Consider the following 23,530-nt stretch of genomic DNA (forward strand, 5'->3'; position numbering starts at 1 on the left):
AGACTTTGTTCAGTATACCATTCAGTGCTGTCAGTACTGCAACGCCATCACGTCACCGTCCAAGTATCCAGACAAGCTCGTCTAATACCCATAAATGCATATTTTACGCTTTGTAATGCAAAACATAAAAAAGAAAAGTTTTATTACAGCGCCAAAGTTACAATACCACCGTACGAGCACTGCAGCCATAAAACCATTGAGTAAGTGCTTTCCCAGAAATTTTCTCTTTGGGGTGGAAATCGCATTCGATACCAAGAATTTATGCACTTTGTTGCATGGTTTGAAAAATATTTTCGAACTTGTCGATTGCAAAGGGTATCAACAAAGTAAGCTTGAAATTTTACGACGTAGTAAACACATCCATTGAAATTTTACGAATATAAATGGAAAATAATTTGTATTCTCTTCTGAAAATACTTGGTCTAATTTGATGCAATGTGCATAAAATTAAAATTGCAAATACAAAACTTCTAATTCTAATTCTTCTATTCTTACAATGTAACTATGGAAAATAAGGGAATCCGACAAAAATGAAAACTTCACAGCTCATATCCACAACTAATCGCTGAATGAAATGAATTACCAATTAACTATCAGAATATTTACGTTAATTTGGTCTACGCAGTTAGCCAGTAAAATGTTTACCAGATGACCTTATTGGAAAAGTGCCCAAAAACGTGAATATACAAATGTTTATTGGCGTAATTATACATGCATGCGTTTCCCGTCGCGGTTCCCATCAAAATAAACAATCTGACTTGACAGGAATCAATATTTTTGCGGACAAAATACGTGTGCAACTTAAGGGAGGATCATCCGTTTGGGAGAAAAAGTAAGTTTCCTTGTATTTATTTTTTCAATAAATAACTTTTTTTTTAATTATAACCTAGCTTCTGAGCACTCACGCCGTGTTAGCCCATTGTACTCGCCACTCCCGTCTAAGAGAATATCCCGAATTTGTTAACGTATCGCAGGATTTCCGTTAGTGGATATGATGCTACCCGTTGCAACTGGAGATCATCGGCACCGAAGATCTAATGTCTGATGCGTCCCTAGACGGGGTATTCACATAGAAAATGATCCGTGGATTCTGCTTCCTCATTACAGGAGGGACACGTATTATCTTGAATAATTCCTATTCATCCAGGTAGTGAATTATGGCCTGTCAGAATGCCTAAAATACTCCTGCAAGTCGTCTTGCTTCTCGACAGGATAAACTTTGCGGTACGCATGTTTGATTCTGACAGAAAAAAATTTGGTGTGCCTACCATCATTTAGGCTGTCTTTCTTGTGGGAAGCTTGTTTCCAGTTTTTAAAGACAGCCTTAGCCAATGCTACTAATACTCCCATAGTTGGTTCCGGCCCTGGCATGGGATTAGATTGAACCCTCTTTTGTTATGCATCTGAGATTTCATTTCTCTCTACGCCACAGTGACCAGGTGTCCAGAGTAGTTCCACCGTAATGAATCTAGAGATAGAGATTAAACGGCTTCTACATTCCTGAACCTGGCTTGGCTACCACTGCAGATTGCGATGCGTCTGCCATTCAACCACTGGTCAATCACCCAGTTTGCCGCCCTTAGGATCGTATATACTTCGGCTTGAAAAACCGGTGCCCATGATGGTCCTGCTGAATGTCTCCTTTTTGACTCCTCTTTCTTAAAACTGTCATTCTCGGCCTTTTCCCCTCAGCCAGGCCATCTGTTGGCGATATTGCGGCCATTAATACAGCGGAGAAAGCGAATTCACGTTGGCGCCTAGGTTCGCGCCTCCGATACACCGTCACATCACTCCGCCCCTAGCTGAAACCGCATCAATGGGAGTCATCGGGCGCATCGGACGCTTCTCGGGCGTTTTTTCGGAACGGTCGTCGTTCGACGAAGGCCCTCAGCCTCGACAAGGAAATCCACTTAGGTCCGCCTCGAGCATCGAAGTTGAACGAGTGCTCGTCTCGTTGTAGCACCTTAAAGGGGCCTATGGTGGTTGCAGCGGCCTCCGAGGGGCGGCCACCATGGTAAGGACCTGCTCACACGCCTCAAGATCCCTAGGGCTGTTGACCTCCGATGTCGCATGTCGGGATGATAGAGTCGGCCGCATCTGCGAGACCGCGTCCCTGAGCAGACGCAGCATTTCTGAGTCGTTTAACCCCGCTTTGATGTTCACTACAGGGTCGGGGGGAGGTGTAGATTTTCCTCGTAGACCATCTTCGCTGAGCCGGCCATGAACTCCTCTCGCTGTACGGAGGTCGAAAAGCACGAAAGGCAAGAACCGTGACCACGACGGATCGTTGCGAGCCATTAGAGCGACCTTCGGTGTCCGGTGCCAACGTTATAGCATACCGTTGAACTGCGAATGGTATCCTTTTTTCTGCAACCTTTGTCCCGTTCACAAGCGGGGTCGGCTCGTCATGATCGGTTTCACCATTTGGCTCTGTCGAATGCTTTTCCACGATGGTATACAGTAGCCCTATGCCGTTTGAAGCCAAGGAACTTTTCTAACCCCGCGGAAAGACTAGATTCGAATTGCTTACCCTGGTCCGTGATGATGATGGCTGGAACAACAAAGTGCGGATTCCACTCTTGAAAGAGGGCCTCGGCACATTGCGCCGTAATATCAGACAGAGGTATTACTTCAAACCACCGTGTAAACCTGTCGATGATTGTAACGCAATATTTAAATCCGTGCGAGTCACGCAAAAGGCTGATGATGTTAAGATTGTGTAAGATGTGAAAGCACTTGGTTAACCGAGCGAAAACACCTACTTCCTTTCGAACGTGCTTGTTGATATTTTACTTCCGGCACGCGATGCACTGTCTGGCCCAAGAGTTTACGTTTTTGTTCATGGATGACCAAAAATATATATCAGTGCTTAACCGATTCGTCGTCCTGATGCTGGGTGCGCAAGATCGTGAATCGCGTGGAATACTTCCTTGCGAAAACCGGCCGGAATGAATGGCTTGGATCCCTTATCCGAGGTCTCGCAGAGTAAATAGGAGTTTGAGCCGAAAATGGGAAACTCCTTGAATTTGTATTTGGAGTTTGCCTTCAGACTCTGAAGCAATGAGTCGACTTTTTGTGCTTCGGCGATTGCCATATAATCGACCGCGGCCGGAACTGTGACCTTTGGGATTCGAGGCGAAGCGTGAACTGGCTGATATAACTCAAGTGCCTAATTTGGCGAGGGGAAGCTTTGTCGGGCTTCTGTTTAAATGCGAACTCAATGGAGAAACGGAAGTATTTTGTAGCGAGTAGTTCACGATCGTAGGCGCTGCAGTTGCATTGAGCTGGGTTAAGCTGTTTTGAAAAGAAGCTCAACATTGGTGAAGAGCGGCGCCTACCGCAGTGTCTGAGGCATCGACGAACATAGCTAGGGGTGCATCTGGCTGAGGAAATGTCAGCAGTTTTGCATCAAGAAGCTGTTGAAGAACCGTCAACTCTCCCCTTACTACTTCTATAACCCCTTCTGCCTGATGGTGTACTTCCAAGATCGTCTGTACTAACTTGGTTCAGTCTCACGTTTTGGTACGGGATTCCGGCATAACAAAGTGAAAAATATAAGATTTCCTCCGGAAATAACATATAATTTAACCACTTAAGTGTCGGAATCTCTTGCGCAACAAGAAGAAAGCAGAAAAATAAGGATTAGTATTATTGTAGAGTAACCGATAGGATACCTCCACTGGGAGCAGGTGGTTTCCAATCCACACAGGAAAAGGAAAATACAAAATGCAACCACTGTGTACAATATAGTAACAAACAAGGGGCTTGAACTATGTTGTCTTTAAAGAATACGAGGGAAAATATAAGCCTCATCTTCGCAAAAGACCATCTCTTCAAGTTCTTCATGCGCATTAAAGAGCAAGAGATTAAAACCACAACCAGAATCTTTCGTCTAGCCAGGACCCAATCTCTCATTATTCATGGACTTCACAGGGAAATACGCATCGCGGGCATCATTAATGAGTTCGAAGCAGAGCACCCCAAACGTAAGCTGCGTATGGTTAGAAAACTTCGTGACATGCAAAAACATAAGCAACAATCAGCATTATATGATGAAATGGCAATCAGGTCTTTTTATTGCAAGTTTCCAACTTTCTCAGGAGAGCAATTGTAAAATGTGTAATGTGCAATCCACAATTGAATTGCTGCAACTGTGACCAAAATAGCCATCAAGTTCCTTATCGCCAGGAACACTTTTCTTCCGGCTTCCGCGAATTGGCCTACATCCTCGCGTCAATTCTCATCAATTCGCTGCTATTAATCTCATAATAAATCTACGTCATAGCATTTAACTCCGCGTTCTGACAAGTCCAACATGCTACTGGCATAAGTCAGAAAATAAAAAATTGTTTCTCTTGAAAAATCATTAATTTTTGGAAATAAAATGTTCAATTGCAGGGTCTCTATGCAGGTTGAAAGCTGAGACGATAAAGGGATTGGTGGCCGTGGTCAAGAGTACAGAGCCGGCAGTGTCTGCAATATATTATACCTTAAAATTCATTTAAATATTTCAAGGTTAATATTGAAATTTTCTGACATTTCGAAAATCATCCTTAATCTTTTTTGTTGTATACACATTGATTTAATTATATTGCATATTACGAAGTGCATCGCCAATGCTTGTTTCTGACTAAAAAGAAATATTATGCATGCGGATGCTGGGATCTACCTGTACCGCTGGCTCGAAAAAGGTCGGCTTAGACAGTGCTGGGCAGCTGAAATTACAGGGCGGACACAAGCAGTTTTCTGTTGGACAGATTCACGTTTATGCACTAATATTCCGAAGATTGCAATAATATATTGTCAATATGAACGTGAGTTGAAAAGTGATTTTAAAAAATACAATTTTTAATCTAATAAACTTCGTAATTTTAGTGATAGCGGCGGCGATCAGGTTAGGAAGATCTAGAAACTGATCTTGGCCTACTATCTGGAGAAGAATTTACAAAAAATCCAAATTCGCCATTTCCAGTGGATCTGCTCATCGGCAGTGGGTGTAGCATTGGCGGAAATCTTGTAGTCCCAAAATTACCAAACAGCCAGCTGGCGCTTTTGCAATTTGTTTGCTAGATGCAATTCAACTTAAATATTTTGCTTGAAAATTGAAGCATCCTAAGTTCGCATCCACTTGATGTCGGACCGAACCAAATGAGGCAACTTCCTCATTTTTGGTCCACGGAGCCTTTTTTTGGGATTAGCACCCAAGCTTCAAAAAATAAAAAGTGAAGACGGCTTTGCGATTTCTTACCAACGCCAACGTGCGGACTTAAGATCACGCAATCCTCAAACAAAATATGTCAGCTCTGGCCCAAAATATGTACTGACGGATTTACGTTCAATATAATTCAGTCATGTCACGTTTCGCGAATTATTTAATAAAACGTTTAACATCTGCTAGCAGCTTCGGTCACACTGCTCCCAGAGCAGAGGTGAGGCAGCGTCTGACGAGTTTCCGCTGCCCTGGTAAGAAACCAGAAAGCCGTTTTCGCTTTTTATTGATCGCCTTTTTCTGTTAACACAAGTATCATATTCACTCATAATACTTAGTATTCAAGCTTATTTTGCGTCTTGTCAACTTCTGCAAAACAGCCACTCTTCGTTAGTTGAAAGCAGAAACGATGCTGTCAAACGCAAAATTGCACATTATTATAAAAATAATTAACTTTGTTGTATAACGTTACGAAAAATATTGCACGCGCAAATCGTTGGCAATAATGATTCAGTGGCTTAGCTGTGGTGAAAATATGATCCTCGTTGCTCATAGTCGACCTAAAGAGAAGAACTTTCTCAAAAACCTAAAATGTAGGCGAATTTGACCGTGGAGGTCTGCCCGCAAATATTGTAGCTCCAGTGAAATGTCCCGTCAGCACGCAATTACATGCCTCTGCGCTAACCAGTTTTGGGAATGTGGAGGTTCTTTTTGGGCACTTCAGTTCCTGTCGTTATACAAAACTTCACGTGTTTTTATACCGATGCACCAGAACTTGAAAAGCAAACAGGAAATTTTTTTAGGGATATGAAGGGGTCCTTACCAATTGAAAAGAGACTTTCTTTCTCGGTTTCTGGTCCCCAGCGGTTCATCAGACGATGCTTTTTCCCTTGGAGTCCCTTACAAGTATATAATTCATAACACGCCATGGACATGAATGATATTCATGTTTAAAACCGCTTAGTAAATTCAGGCCTAAGCTGGCCGGGCTGATCTAGATTTTTTTTAAGGATATGAGGGAGCCATGAGTTGGTAACGCTGCTTCCAGGGCGTAGACGGCATCTTGCAGACTTGCTTCTGCCTGGACGAAACCGCGAGCCGTCTAAAGAAATAATGCTTCTCCTGCTTCAGATGGCCATGAAACACGGCTTTTGAGTCTCTAATTTCTTTCTTAAAAAATTAAAGAAAACGTTGGCACGTCTAGTCTTTGGATCATAACCCCAAATTTTACGGTAAAGCTACCGACTCCATCCTTTTTCATGGCTAATGAAGGAGGCAGAGCGCTCAGTTGTTTGTTGGTTTTCTCTAACTGTAATGCTTGTGAAATGCACATTGCCTCCATTATAACATGAATGGCATATAAATGGAGAGCTCTAAAGCTTTTTTAATACCTCGCACCGAGTCCGTTTCACCCGATTATCTTCAACGGATCATCGTAGGATCTGCTGGTCTCTTTTATGTTATATGCTATAATCCTTACCAGTGTTAGTACTACTACCACTACTATACTGCAGTCCTATCAATGAAACTTCACCCTTCCCCAGTAACACACTTAATCATTTTCAATCCAGTCAATTTCAAATAAAGAGAGTGTAGGAGTGCAAACACTGAGGAAGGGAGCAACTGCCTCCCGAGATCGATATATGCGATGAAATACCCTAGGGTTGACCCAAATTAAAAAATAATCTGTTCGTTCATCTGTACCCGTTTAGATTTTCTTTCTGATATCTCACAATCCTCAACTTATTCCATTGCACAGAATTCCACTTAACCATTCAAACCTCAAAATTTCACTAATTTGGTCTTACACTATTTCCTGCGTTTCTGAAAAAAAAAATTCTATTTTCGGACTTCCTGCACTGAACCTAAACGAACTCCCCCAATTAAGTGCAAATATTAGATCGAAGCCACTTCCTCTGCTTTAATTTCCGATGTGTGTTCTATGTGATTTCCAGTTTTTAAAAACCAGAAATCACAGAAGATCTGGGTACTCCAGCAACAGGCACGAACTTCTATTAGTCAATTGCTTTGCTGGTCCATCATCGTTCAGATGCTCACTGTCCGCTAATTTTTAGCCCAGACAATGAATCCTGAATTCATTATCAGTTGGGACAACAACGAAAGCTCAGGCATATTTTGCATCGACCTCTGTCAACAACATAAATCCCCGCAATTTCCCGTTTGCATTTGCATGGATTGCATTTTCCCGAAACAAACGCTAGCGAAGCATTTACTAATATGCAGCATGATCAGGTCTTTGTGAAAACAATGAAAAACGATTAATTCGCGTTTTTAAAATACTCCAAAAATCTCTTTATTATTGAAATGAAATTTAAGATTCCGGGAAGTTTGAATTGTAAAAAAAAAAACAATAAAAAAAAATAAAAAAAAATTTTAAAAAAACTTGCAGAAGCTACTGGTAATGCTGAACTTGCGACCAGCGGTTTCATATGCGCACATCTGATACGGTGGACACCTTTGCTACTGCAAGAGCTACAGACAGAAGTCCATCTAATCCCAGAATCTGATTGGCCCAAATGACAGCAATAAACACATAAATTGGGAATATTATTATTACCGGCGAGTAAAGTTCCAATAGTAGTTTTTTTTCCGTGAGAATAGTCAATAGATAAATTAATCTTTTATAAATAAATCTCCATTGGATAAATAAGCACTTCTCGTAGCGAAGAGAAAACATAAAACAAAATGAAGATTTTGACCATTTATCTCTACATAATTTCGGGTAATGTCAAAATCATAAAATGACGCAAAAACAAGAAGTGAAAGGAACATAAATTAACTAAAAGATTGCTTACAATGAAAGTACAAAAATTGAGCTGTCACATGGATATGGCGGTAAATTGTAAAGACTTTTGTGATATCTTATGGTAATCACGCCAATCATCAAGACCAATGGTGGCATTCAGTATTAATAACGGTTTTACCATGCAGGCAGGTACATAAATGGATATTTATTCGCATATGGACGTATATTCGTGCAGATACCTTCTCAGGTATTTGGCATTCAAATTCTTAAGTCCGATTTTAAATTTTACACCAAAACAAATCATTTTGATATGAATGAACGTTCCGATAAAATACTGCAGATAAATATTACCTAATTCTTTTGGAAAATGAAGAGACTCATAAATGGCGATTGATTGAAAGTTGTTTATTTGTGTCATTGAACGATTAGGCTTGTTGGATCATTGGAGGCTTAAATCTACTTGCGTTTTTTTATGGCCTTTCTAATATAGAGGTGACAACAATGCGTCAAAAAGTAAGGTATTACTTTTTGGTTAAAGTAGTCAAATGTGAGAAACCCCTATTTTGTTGAAATGAGGAATAAACGAAGCTATGCATTCGATGTATGATAGATCACTAGCCACTATAAGTTCTTAAGAAACTCAGCTATAAGAGATACCCATTAAGGAGGTACCTTAGGATCACAATGCACAGCCAGTCAGTGACCGACAGCGGAGCAAGTCGGACGCGACAAAGCTCCATGTGCCAGGAACAACGAACTACAAGAAGAAAAACTCAAACACTAAAAGCTGCACCGCATCAGCTAGCTCTTTACTAATCACCTTTTCATTCTTTTTCCAGATTACTCAGCGCCACCAGGATAGCTTTTAGCACTAAAATTAAGCAGCACTCGTCATGAGTGAGGCAACGAGCCGGAAGAAAGAAGCCCGAGCTCCGGTAAAGGCACTCTACCCAATGAGGCTCCACCGTAGGATGACGCCTCAATTTCATCACACGAAAGCATTTCAACAGCCGACATTCAGGTACTTGTGCAAGTTAAAAAGGCGAAACGCGAGCTTACTGTCAATCTGCGAACAAAACATTCCCTGGCGATGTCGACACGCCTACCCACATACCCGACCCCAGATACGACATCTTATTCCACCATTCATAGGCGCACAACCCGGTTACAATCCAGGAGAACCACCAATACAATGCAGCCATTGCCACCGCATCCCACACTACCAAGGTAAGTAAAATACCCCCACCCCCCCCCCCCCCCTTTCTACAAAAGTCCCTCCCCCATGATCTTCTGATAAAGAAATCAGGCCTCGATGCCGACCAAGTTTTACACCTACACTCATCCAACTGAAAAGACTATTAGCCTAATTATCCGCCGCCTCGACCGCACCTACTCTCCCCAAGAGATATTGGGCGACACGTCCAAGACATCCAAAATATCTTATCAATAAAACCGGACATAACTAGCCGAGCCAAAATCGAGAACCGCACTCTCGATCTCTGGCTCATTATCTTCGATGCGACTTTTTTGGAGACACATTTGAAGAGATTCAGGGCCATCCAAAGCACAATCGTTTGTTTCGAAGAAATACGAAACAAACAAATCCTGCAGTGTAAAAACTGCCCAAGAATCGGCCATGCCGCCCCTAACTACAAACTTAATTACCGCTCCGTAAAATGCGACCAAATCCATCCACCAGAGAACTGCCCAAAAATGGAAGAGGAGAAACCTCAACTGTGATTACAATAAACACCCGGCAAACTACAAAAACTGGCCGACCTTAACTATGGCTGTCCCCGAATAGAACGCACAAAAGCGCCCATGCACCCCCAACCAGCGTCGCATCTTATCAACACTCCTTCTTTTGGAAGTCCCTCCGTGTCATACGCTCCCCAACCTATCCGATACAACTTTCAATTTGGGACCCACTATCACCAATCCATCGAATAAATTCAACATGCAACAACTGTTCGAAATGTTCTCAATGATGATCAATTCTCTAATCACCAATAATGATCTTTAGGTTTATTGAACTGAACATTAACTCGATTGCCGATACAGCACGCCGACATAAGTTCGCACTAATTCTCAACGAAGGCAAACCGCAGTTTGCGCTCCTTTGCAAGACCAGGCTGATCCACCGCTACAAACTCACTTTCCCAAACTATAATCTGCTTAAAACGGACCGCTTCCAGCAGCTCCAACCCGGCTTCACAATCGCAGGTGGAACCGCAGTGCTGATCTCTGATAGATACATGTCCACTCAACACTATCCTCTAATGGGCTCCACCCTCATCTCCATAGATGCTGTGTCTACCACGGTTTACATTACTGCTATCTACTCACACTCACATCAAACCTTCGGTTCTTCTGATCTCTCCTCCTTTTGTTGCTTTCAACCACGTGAAGTAACCGAGTCTTGGGCCACCATCGTTAACGGAGACCTAAACACCAAATACCCTTCATGGTTCAACCAAAACCCTGATTTCAATGATGGCCAATTCCGCAGGTGTACTACACATCTCCATCCTCAGCCCGAAACATAACCCGGTTCAATCCCACACGACCAACTTTTTTTTCGTCCCAACTACTGCAATATCAATTCTTGATCTTCTCCAACTTCACCATCATCCTAAATCCTAACACCTTCCCTTTCCTAGAAGCCATCTCCGGACTCAGGGACCATGACGCTGCCATATTCGATTGCAAATTGCCAGGGAAGGTAAAAAACCCCTCCTCGCTCCGTCCCTGACTTCAGTAGAACAAACTCAATAAGCACCTGAGTAAAAAACTTAATATTATCCACCTCCCCATCTCCAATTAAATCTCCAACGCCGCAATCGACGATACAGTGGAACAGCTCACTTAGCTCATCCAAACCTCATGCGATGAGCTAATCCCAAAACGTGCTCTTGGCTACAAGAACCTCATCACACTCCTTAATAACATCCTTCAAAATGTAAAATTTAACAAAACCCCTTGGGCAAACTCTTCAGGAACAGATTCTTGCCACAGTTCCACACTTTAAAAACTGACATTAACAGTCTCCGCTTATCTATTGGAACCAGGACCCGCACTCTGTATTGAGAGCATACCAACTATCCTCAATGCCGATAGTTTCCGTTGGATAAGATAAACCTACCCCGGTCTCGGAAAATCTTTCCCGACAGCCGCGTTCCTACCTCTCTCGGAAAAAGCCAAAATCTTAGCAAACCACTTCCACGAAGGCTACCAAACTACTGCCTCAATACAAAACTCTCCAACAGAGTCGAAAGTCACGGAAGCTATCTCTCGAATAGATTCTTCCAACACCTACCTACAAACACAACACATTCCTAACATACTTGCCTACGCACACCAACCCGAATCCTCCCCATGCCTACCCTTCAACAACCTCAGTATGATTAAAAACATCATACTAAAGAACAGAAATAAACGATCAACCGATTTTTATCGTATCTCTTCAATCGTTCTTAAAAAATGAACTAATTCCATCAGTCCTTTTCTGTCCCCCCTGATAAACCACTTCGTCCTATATGCCCACTTTTCCACAAGCTGGAAATGCACATCGATCCCATCTTCAAAAAAAAAAAAGCAGGAAAATCGACTCCAAAACAAAAGATCCCGACCAATTTCAGTACTCCCTTCTCTAGCAAAAATCTTTGAACGAACCATCAAAACGTTCATCGACAACCAGATCGACTCTAGAATGCCAACCGATTTTCAGTTTGCTAGTCGCCCCGGACATTCAGTTGAGCACACCTTCCTTGTCCCAAAAACGGGACACCCTGCTAGGCCTCAATAATATTACCCCTACCATAGCATACCTTCTTGATTTAAAGAAAGCTTTCGACTCAGTTTGGCAACACGGACTAGTGCATAAATTACACCCCTCCCTTCTTAGAACATCGCTCGGCGAAAGTAGCCATACTTGAAACCATCTCTCCGCCCAGCTGGTATCCCACAAGGTTCGGTCCTATCCGTCACCTTATTCTCTCTCTCCACAGCACACTTCCTTGACCAGAAATATTCTGTTTGGGGAATCCCGCCTGAATTCTTATCTTGACGAACTATACCACTATTTAACTAGGTAGAAGCTCGCCCTGGATCCTCGAAAATGCCACTGTCTTCCGTAATTCCAATAATGTCTAGGTGTCATTATAAACTCCAAAATGTCCAACGTTACCCACATCATAGAAGCCCTACTCAAAGCCAACTCAGCTCTCTGTCTTCCCTTTTTTTTTTGTCTTTCCCTATGGACAAAATGGCCCTCTGTAAATACAAACGAGGTGAAGATAAGGTATAAATAACGCGCCTTGAAAGGCTCCCAGATGGAGTCAGCAGTCGCCAAAAGCCGTCAGAAAAAAGTAGACACTTTCAAAAAAAAGGATGCGACTTGTCATGTTTCCTTGGTATTCCTCTAGAAAACATTACCAAAGACTCGATCGAATGCGACTTACTTAAAACCAACAAAGGTCCTTCCGAACTTATGAAAGAACTCTCAAAAAATGAGGCACAAATTTAGAAGATTAAATCAATCGGCCACCTGACAGTGCAGACTGAATCACAGAGGCAGGCAATTCCAATACCACAACATTCTGTTGCAAGGTTATCAAACACCCTGGATCAAAGCCCGTGAAGTCGATGTGTGAATGCACGCAGCCTGCCGAGTTTAAAGGTCTCCCAGGATATGTCAGTGTATTCTAGGCGGAAGTGTTGGCGATACTAGAAACCTGTCGATGGCTATGGTTTTGTACTCTGAGATGACATTTTTCAAGCTAGCAGTGAAGTGCAGGGGCGCACTGGATAGTCTAGGCTTACCCTTAAAGTCATCCTCCTCTGGGTTGCCGGTCATATAAACATAGAGAGGAATGGGCTGGCAGGCAGATAGGTGAGCCAGGACTCTGCTCTTAGCAGTCGTTTGATAAGTGCGGTTGGCACCCGACTGGTGACTGTCAAGGGTAAAATACACTTGCAATACTAAAGATCCGCTGACTTTAGATGGCGAAAACACACCATCTGCGCCAAATCAAGGAGGATTTGGCCTGTCTGCAACAAGACTCGGTTGCGAAGCTTCTGGACCAGACCCGTGCAAATTCGTACAGGGTTACAGCAGTTTACACGGACACTGGCCTAAAGGGACCATGCCGCCAGATTCGGTATACCATACAATCCGCATCGCCGAAACTACGAAGAGGAAAGAGAAGCCCTCAGGTAGTTCCTTTGCGGTTGCCCAACTCTAGAGCGAGACTGCGAAAGCTAAGTAAACAGTCCTTTGGAGAGCTCAAAAAGATCTTCTGTTCTAGGGTGGGAGAGCTGCTATCATTCATGAATGCTAGCGGCTGATTCTGCAGATTTGCGCCAACTTCTTGAAAAGCGTATTTCCCAGGAGCCAAGGTAAGGATCTCTTATGAGAATTTGAGTTGTTTAAAGGACTGCAGGGATTTTTATCGGGTGAATATTTTTTCGGTAGTATAACATTATCAAAAGAAAGACGTCAGCAAATTCAAGATCTCCGTCAACTGGACCACACACTTCCATAAATCGGCATTTCGGTATTTCAAGGAAGGCTGTTGTTTTGTGGCTCCAACTTTTTTCGCAACGAATCGGGGAACGTAAAAAAGTGGAAAATCTCCTGTGCTGCAATGGGGTAGAATAAGAGTGCAATGAAAATCCTCAAAAGTGCCCAGAATCTGGCAAATCTATTTATATTAGCACCATATCCATCAATTACAATAATTTACGTAGTCTCCTATTGTGACCTTGATAAAATACATTGAACGGTCCAAATAACCCTCTGTTTAGAAAGCGGCCATTTAGATACTATTATAGATATAAGATAACTATTCTGCACGAAAGTTTTATAAGGAGGAAAGTCCGAGTCATTTGCGTATATTCGCGATCAATGGTCTCGCCGCACATTCAGTTCAATTGGCTCTCATTCACCCCCTAGTTTCCATTATTCAATTTTCTCTGCTTTCTGTACATCCTATTTGACGGGCTTTGCCACGCCAATGCAAAACTTGTTATACTTGCTAATGACAATCTCATTAAAGCCGAAAATGATCCATTCATTTGGTTTCATGAGACCACTTCCACCACTTCCACAATAAACCGACGATAATATATTCTCTCTTACTATAATTCGGTCTGTGACCGGATTTCAAAAATAGCGTGTAAAGTTCATATTTAGTAATAGACAGAAAATGCTAGAACAATAATAAAATATTCGATGTAGTCCAATGTACTCGGCTCCACCATGAATGAGTGGAGATGGAGGTGCCTCCAGCCGACAGAGGTTATGAAAATTCAGAAAATATTCTATGACCTCATGTCGGCTGTTAAGGATTTCTTCACTAATGATTGCATTTATTCAAAAACCACATGTATACATAATTATAGTTTTTCATTGAATTCTCAGTTTATTAATCAGAGTTGACTTTTGGCGGGTTCTTTTATTGCTGAGCAGGTAGAAAATTTAATTAATAATGGCTAGACATCGCACATTTCACATGGGGGAAGGAAAACTTAATGCATATTCCCATATCAGAAATGTTCTTATAAAGATTAGAAAATAAATTAGTCTTCCTAATTGGCCAGTTTTGAGTATAAAAGAATAAAATTTCTATCTAAAATTAACTGAGTGCAATGAAAATCAGGAAATTAGTATCTATTTAATTTAGTATTAGGAATAAATTCAAAAGATATTTTTTTTAGATTCCCAGTTTGTTTAGTAAACAGGCGGCGGTTCGTCGTGCTACCGGCCTCCGCATTACGCCTTTTTTTTCATCGAGCTGTAGCTAATCTATTGCTCCTTGAAGATTCATTTAGATTACTCAGGTTTGTTTTCTTTTTGGTCATTTTGGCATGGGTTCACTGTCTGTCCGGCGGTCACACACTTTCTGGGGGGTAATTACCCCTATCTATAAGAAATTCGGCATAAACGTTGGATCTATGAACCATTACGCATGTAGTGAGCGCCATCGTCCTAGGTTGGGTTTAGGGAGGGGAAGTTCTTCGCACATCCAAAAGATGACTGCAATTCTTTTCTCCCAAATATAGTCATGCGAGGTATTTCAACATTTATTGTAAAATGTGGGAAGATTGAAAAGTACACATTTAAATCAAGGATCTAAAAGACAGATGATGCTCCTATATGATTTTGTGACGGTGGTCAAAGGGTAGTATAGGTCCCAGGGAGAAACGTGGATTGGTACCCACGATGGAGCGTAAAACCTGGGAAACGCCTGCTGAACCAACACTAACAGCTTTACTACCAAACCCTATCTCCACGTCGTGACCGCTGGGAGCTGTTTCTTAATGAAAAGCTGCAGACGGAGAAGGATGAAGGTGAGTCTCCCGCGCCTAAAAACGAGACAAATTGTATCAACTGCTCCTCCAGGTTGGGGGTTGGGTAGGCTGACTACCCTACATGGAAAACAATTTCTTACGAAGCCACAACAGGAGCCTCGGACAGGACAGATTACACACCGACGAACCCGGCAACGACAAAGGAATAACGATTTGCGCATTTTCTCATGGAACGTGCGTTCGTCCCCAGAGATGAAGCTGCTGAGCAGCTAGCCGACACCCTGTCCCAATATAGGGCTGATGTAACAGCGTTACAGCAGATGTGGACTGGTTTCCTGGAGAAGAGTCGCTACACCATATATTATAGTGGCTATCCAGCAAACAATGTGCTCGGAGTAGGTTTCTTAGTCAGCCAAAAAATGAAACCTGCTGTTATCGGCTTTGAAAATATAAGCGAACTGCTATGCACTCTGCGCTTGCGAGGCAAGTTTAGAAATATAAGCCTCATTAACGTTCACGCCCCTACAGAGGAGACTGCAGAGTCGAAGAAGGATACCTTCTACGAGGCAGTAAAACAAACCCTCGAAACCTGTCCCAAGTATGATATCAAAATCATACTTGGAGATTTCAACAGTCAAGTACGGACGGAGCCCGTATTCAGGCAATACGTCGACCCCCATAGCTTATATAGGGATACCAATGAGTACGGACTGCGCATTATTCAGTTAGCAGTATCGCACGAAATGGTTGTTGGAAGTATCTGGTTTGCGCGGAAAGCGGTCCACAACCATACATGGGCCTCTCCAGACGGGACCACTTTCAACCGAATTGACCGGAACGGAAGAATGCTGCATACTGAGTAATGTTGCGTTCTCAAAGAACGCGGGCACGCGCAGAGACTTATCACGAGCAGGAGAAGCGACTTTACAGACGGAAAGAGGAAGCCTGGGATAATCAACAAGTCTGTGAACTAGAAAAGTACGGGGAACAACCGCACCAGGTGTGCAACTTTTACCAACAAGTCAGCAGGATGAAGCTTTATGCACCTCGACGCTCATCCTGCCGAGACAAAGAGGGAAATCTGATTTCCGACAGAATGGGCATAGTGGAGCGATGGGTTGAGTTCTTTGATGAGCTACTGAACAACCAGAACATCGACGAGTCGGAGGTCCCGCCAACTGAAGACGACGGACAAATACTGCCACCACCAAGTATAGCAGAAACAGTTCGTGCAATTCATCGGCTAAAAAATTATAAGTCGCCAGGACCGATGGAATTACACCTGAATTGGCTAAATATGGAGGCGACCAGTTACACCAAGTGGTTCATCAACTTGTGCTCAAGGTATGGGACAGCGCATCAATGCCTGACGATTGGCGACGAGACATTATCTGTCTCATACATAAAAAGGAAGATATCACACAATGCAGCAATTATAGAGGTATCAAGTTATTAAGTACCATCTATAAAATATTCTCTGCTTGCTAGGCCGAATAGCGCCATACGACCAGAACATCATTGGCCCATACCAAAGAGGCTTCACTCCAGGCAAATCAGCAACAGATCAGATTTTCTCTCTGCAGCAAACGATGGAAAAACTGTTGGAATATGTACAACAGTTGCACCATTTGTTCATCGACTTTAAAGCCGCCTATGATAGCATAGCCAGGGTACACGGCCATGAGCGAATTCGGTATCCCGACGAAATTAATAAGACTGACTAGGCTGTGCGAGGCCAGATAAAAGCAGCAGAATCACTCTCAAGACCATTCGACATCAGCAACGGTCTACGACAAGGGGATGCGCTATCATGCGTCCTCTTTAACCTGGCCCTCGAGAAAGTGATCCGTGATGCTGAGGTAAATGCAAGAGGTACGATCCTCTTCAGGTCCACCCAACTACTGGCCTATGCTGACGATATCAACATCATGGGAAGAATGACCCGAGACGTACAAACTGCCTTCATCCGGACGATTCTGTAGCCTACATAACGACGAAATCTATGAGCGATACCATGACCGTCAGATTGTGGATAAAATCCGGCTCAATATGTTACGGCGGGCGGGTCACTTAATCCGTGTGGATGAGGATGATCCAGCTCAGAAAGTCTATAAGGGCAATATCTATGGTGGAAAAAGAAGACGAGGCAGACCCTGCCTAAGATGGAGCGATGGCGTAGGTCAGAACGTCAGACAGCTTTTAGGGATATCGAATTAGTGGACCTCGGCACAAAACCGGGATGTCTGGAGTTCCTTATTAAGGCAAGCCTAGACCGGATACCGGTTGTTGCGCCGTTGTTGATAATGATGACATCGAAGGCAAAAAACCCCGACTGCATTGCTGTTGGCGACTGCTGTATAAGAGTTAGTCTAGAAGGAAGTCGGCAGAAAGTGGAGTGAAAACGTCCATAGCGTGAAAACCGTTTCTTCTTCTTTCGTCGGATAAATTCTCCTCGGCAGTGAGAGAATAGTGACTCTTATTCTTACAGTTGCAAGAGCACAAATCATTCAGTAACGGTATGGTCGCGTTTGTGCCTGAACTAGGCTCTTGTCACAAATCGTAGGAAAAGAATTCAACTGGACTCACGACAAATCAAGAACTTCAACAATCCGCCCAGAACTCTCGACACTCGGCGGAAAAGTTTACTTTTTGGCCAAGGAATTAGACGTCGATTCAACGGTTTTGGATGCCCTGAAGAAGATTTCTCCCCGAATCCGCTTCCGCCCACGCCAGTTAGACGAACACGCTCTGTGGAATAAATTTGCTCGTGAACTGAGTTCGGTGAGGGCACAAAGCTGCAATATATTCAGGACGGGCACCAATTGGACGTGTAGCAGTGTTGCTCCGACCGGAAGCTAGCTGTTGCAAGGAAAGAGTTCGATGATCTCATGAAGCAGGGTATTTGCAGATCTTCCAATAGCTATTTGTCATCTCCACTCCATTTGGTCCCCAAGTCAAACGGCGAATAGAAACCATGCGGAGATAACAGGCGTCTGAATGCTCAGACAATTCCCGACCGATACCCTATTCCACTCATCCATGATTTGACGTATTCATTGAGAAAACTACCGTATTTCCACGACCTTGGATCTGGCCAAGACGTATCATCAAATCCCTGTTGCACCCGAAGACATACCGAAACAGCTATCTGCACACCTTTCGGACTTTTCGAGTTCACCAGGATGACTTTTGGGTTGTGTAAGAGATTCATCTGCTCTGTCCTACGAAACTTAAACTTTTGTTTCGTTTACATGGATTTTGGTTTTGGTCGCGTCTTCTTCCGAATCTGAACATTTAGACCATCTCGAGTGCATTTTTCAACGTCTCTAAACGTTGAAAAATGTAAATTCCTACAGAAGCAGGTGAAATTTCTAGGCCAAATTTTTACCCCAGGCGGAATTCAACAAGACCGAGACAAGGCTAAAGCGATAAAAAACTTCCCCCCTAACAACCACGGCCTACTATCGTTGTTTCTTGCCCAAGGCCGATCATCACCAAGCGGTCGTCAACACTTACTTGTCTGGGCCCAAAACCAAGAACTGTCGCGAGGGTGCGTGGGCTACTGCGGTCGTCCAGGCGTTTGAAACTTTCAAGTAACAGATTATTGATGCTGCACTACTAGCATTTCCTCGGTCAGATGGACCCCTAGCTGTGTTCGTCGACGCCTCAGACACAGCGGTAGGCGTCGTTCTTCACCAACCAGTGAATCAAACCTGGCAACCGTTGCCGTCTCTGGCCATTGAACAATCGCACATCACATGGGCGCCATTTGCTATTACCAACGACCAAAGACCATTCTCCTGGTCATTTCCGGATGATGGTCGTTGACCAATCACATAAGATTATTTCAAATGATACAGCTGGCTGAGTTGAGGTAAATTCGGAAGAGGAACGCAGGAAAAAATATACATTTTGGAAGAGCGAATAACGACCGCGCCGAAATGTGAATTGAAACGAAACTTTTCGTCGAAGATTATACGTAAATAGGTGTAGGAAAAGGATATTGGGAAGGATTTAAAAGGGTAACACATCGAATAGTATCTGCTGACATTTAGTATCACCTTGTTCACCGAGCAACAACAAACCAGAGTTCCTAGGTCGAATTGCAAAAGATAACAACCAGAGACAAAGCAGTAAACATGGGCAGATGAGGAAAGATGAAAGGTCATTAATAAAAAATAGGTGTATATACAAGTAGTATTGGGCCTAGTACAGAATCTCAGGGAACTCCATAAGATGGAACGGGATAAGTAAGAATGGAGAAAAAACTCTGGAGGAACGATTAGAGAGTTAGGGAGCCTGAGAGAGAAATGAGTAAGGGAAATTGAGCAGAGAGTTTAAAGGAGTATATTGTAATTGACGGAATCAAAGACTTTAAAGAAATCGATATAAATTGCGCATACCTCTTGTCGTGAATTATGCCATTTAGCAACGAAGTGGGTAAAGTCGAAAAGTTTAGAAGCGGTATAACGCTATGAAGCGATCAAAGTGCACGGTCAACCCGCCGTTGGCGTATCTCTCGAGATTATGTGTTCCCCTGCTGCTTTGGGCTTATCACTTAGCACAGTACTAAGTGCGATGATAAGGAAACTGAAGCACAGTTTTTTGGGGATTGGGAAGTCTTAAGTCCGCATCCACTTGATGCCGGACCGGACCAAATGGAAAGCAACTTGCTCCCACCCATGATGGTCCACGCACTCCTCTTTTTGGATTTAACACCCAAGTTTCCAAAGGCAAAAGAGGGACGAAGATGGCTTCGGTTTCTTTCCAAGCCTCTCTCCATTTGGATCGATCTGGCATTAGGTGGATGCGAACTTATGACTCCCCAATCCCCAAAAAAGCTGTCTAGCTTCGACCAAGCTTTGGTCTGAAGTGTGGGTGGATTTACGTTGAATATAATTCGCACCCTTGTGTTTTTCGAATTATAAAAGGGAGCATATAACGTCTGAGAGCGGACGAACGTGGACGAAAGGACGTATATCAGATTCTACCAGCAACCCAACTCGTTCTTGATCGATAATTATGGTTTGCCTACGTGGCTCACTTTGGAGGGTTATGGCGCTTGACCAAAGTTCTTCAAACCACCACTTTCAGGTTCGTTCGTTTAACGGGCCTGCTACAAATACCATGCAAATGTTTCTGGTTGCCCCCGTTGAATTATGACCTCGTTTAAATTCATAAGAAAATGTTAGACGCTTTCCACATGGTTCTATGTTTTTTTTTCATCTGCAACCACAATGACACCTTGATCAAATGTAGGACTATTTGTACTCCATTATCCAATACCACCAGTGCCACTTTACTTCATTTTGAAAACCCACATGTCGTCTGCGACAGCCTAATACAAGCAGGTAACTTTCATCTTACATAAAAACAAAATCAGTGCTCACCAGACCAATTTCATGCAATAATTTTAGCTGAACGAAGGTGGTTCGTTATGTAACCATGCTAGTCAAGGCCTTCATGTCACTATTGTACACATTCGAGCAAATTGGAAATTGCTTGGGACAACAACCATGATATAGCATTTCTTCCGTTCCAAAGATAGCAGCACGACGAGTGGGTGCCCAAATTTGGTATTACCTCAAATTAGCGAATCGGCGGCAAGTTGAATAGAGGTTCTTTCAAGTCCTCAGCAATTTGACCGTGCAACCGACATCAGAACTACAGTGTGCATATCATCCTGCAGTCAATGGTATGATCAGGCTAAAGCTAAAAGTAATATGCTGCTACAATATCCGCTGAACTAACCGATGCAGCAATCATACACGTATAACTTCGATAAAAAGTTAAGACATTCTTTCCGAGTTTTATGCGGACGAAAGTAAACAGAACAGTAAAAGAACTTTTATATTACAGGGCTTCGAAGACCTGGCATCAACAAGCTATCCCTTCGTCCGAACATAATGGTATCAAACCTACGTACTCAATAGCCGACGATATCGAAGAAATCCCCAGAGAAGCATCCCAAAAATCACTCCCTCGTTCAACAACGTCAAACTCTCGTTCAATACGTCAAGCCCTTCGACTAGCAAGTTTTCTTTCGGCGCCACATAACGCAGTGCCTAATTAGACACAAGTTTGACACTCCGAATTGGCAGCAACGGAAATTCTCTTCGAAATTTTTTTCCTTTTATTTAATTACTGGCTAACAAATATCCTTAAAACTCCAACTATAATATTCTTCCGACTTTCCCAGAAGTTTTTATACGTCAAGCACAAATTAATAACACTCACAATTCCAGATTTCAGTTTATTATAATTGAGGTAGGCAAATTGAATTTTCAACTCAATCCGGAGGAAATGAAAACTCGTGGCTTTTAAAAATTATAGCCTCTTAAAGGGGTCTTTGTAATATCTCACCTTGGTCAAATTTTAATTTTGAATCCTACCCGCCAAGAGGAGAAGATGTAGAAGGAAGGGAAAGGTCCCTCTTTTCTAATTCCGTTAAAGAATTGTGACGGTAACCCAAGGAGGGTCCTTGGCAAGCGTCTCCAAGTGAAATGTTTTGATGTCAAAATATTTGGGTTTGATTTTGAATTTCCCTAGAGAAGGGTATGAACGGAGAAGTGAGAGATCCTCTCTCTTAAATCCAGATGAAAAATCGCAGCAGTCAACCATCGTCCTCAGAGGGGGTTTCGAGGTTACGTAGGAAGAAGAGGAAAATCTCTCCTCTCTAACAGCGCCTCAAGTGGAAGCAACTTGCAAGTCACGACGCCAGGGTTTCAGTTTTTATAACCTACATTCATCGCCGGATTTTAGACAGTATGGAGGGGGAACGTGATTGAAAAATCGCAGCGATGAGCACCACTTAAAAAGTTACAGTGCACCAAAGGAGTGGGGGCATTTTGACAATATCATGATAAAGTTTGATTTACCACCCTTGGAGCGAAATCTTCCTCTCTAATCCCGCTGTAACCTCGCAGTGATCACCCCATCCTGAAAAATCCTGAGGTCCCAAAGTAGGGTCATTTTCACATCGTAAATAAGTTTATTGGTGACCCAATAATCGATGTGATGTGGGAAAGGGGCGACCCATTCTGAACTTTCTCTGTTCGTATCAACACTAATTAAAATAATCGCTTCAGCCTACAATAATATACTAAGAGACAAATTACTTCAACGTAAAAATTGCGGTTTTACATATTAGCACATACATAAAATTAATCAAATTCCTTTCAGATTGAATTCACTAAATCAAATTTCTCATTCTTTTAAATAAAAAAAAAAAGTTACTCAAATATTAAGTTTGACTAATTAGAAACACCTTGAAAAGGTCAAATGCTTCAATCAGGTTTGAATGTGTTATAAAACAACTTACCATCTATTCTGGGAAAGACAACAAATAAACACAAATTCTAGCTTGGTTATTCATCGGCTCTGTTGGATTGTTCAGCCTTGAAAGAGCACAACCACTGCCTAACCACAAATTTTCAATCACCTCCATGTTAATGCCTTCTGATTTGTCTGTTGTTAGAGTTACAAAATTTGCGAAATTCGGGGCGCAACGACAATGTTCTTCAAATCAGAGTCCATTAAGCTCCTAAAGATCGTGAAGCTGTGAACTTTTCGGTGAACCTATGGTCATGAGGCATGGGGGCTTGCGCCGCTTGTCAGTTGGCATGCCTAGTATCCAACTCAGGAAGAGTAAGGCCAAATGGAGCCAAATCATTTTCTAAAAGCATTGGCATGATGACCTTGAGTATTTGGTCGAGTTAACTGCCCTCCTTACTGAAAATTGTTTCTATGTCACCGTTCAATAAACTCGAGTAAAGCTTAATGTAGATCCATCCATGGTCACCATTGGCTTGGTAAGGTGTTCAATTGGCTTAGAATTGCTTTCAATGAGTCTTTTTCTAAAATTACGCATGCTAACCATACTCAAACCACAAATTGAAACTGCCCACACAAAGTTATTGTCTTCCAAACTTCTCATAACATCCCAAGAACCAAAATAAACATGATCATCAGAAAACATTAAGAGGTAGTAACTTCCCTTCAGTTCCGTGAATATAAATATAACCTCATTGAGAAGAAAAATTTCTGATTTTTTTTTATCTAAAATAGTTTGGAGTTTGCTTGGGATGCTTTCCTGATAGCCGGCATATTTTTCGACCCCACACTGGGAGGATCAAAAGCATGGATTTAAACTTTTACGACCAATTTTCAAGAAGTGTTACTGTTTCAAAAGTTTAACGACATTAGGCGAGATGAATTACATTTACTATTGTTATTAATGAGAG

At 42.5% G+C, this 23,530-nt stretch overlaps 1 long non-coding RNA gene across 1 annotated transcript; it reads left to right on the forward strand.

The window, feature by feature from the left end:
• Positions 1–364: 364 nt before the first annotated feature.
• LOC119650349 lies at positions 365–21,554 on the forward strand. The gene is made up of 5 exons (XR_005249265.1): positions 365–832; positions 4,399–4,515; positions 4,607–4,814; positions 8,816–9,203; positions 21,147–21,554. It is a non-coding gene; the product is annotated as an uncharacterized LOC119650349 (long non-coding RNA).
• Positions 21,555–23,530: the final 1,976 nt, after the last annotated feature.

Source organism: Hermetia illucens, chromosome 2 (assembly GCF_905115235.1).
Source record: "Hermetia illucens chromosome 2, iHerIll2.2.curated.20191125, whole genome shotgun sequence".
NCBI classification, from domain to species: Eukaryota; Metazoa; Arthropoda; class Insecta; order Diptera; family Stratiomyidae; genus Hermetia; species Hermetia illucens.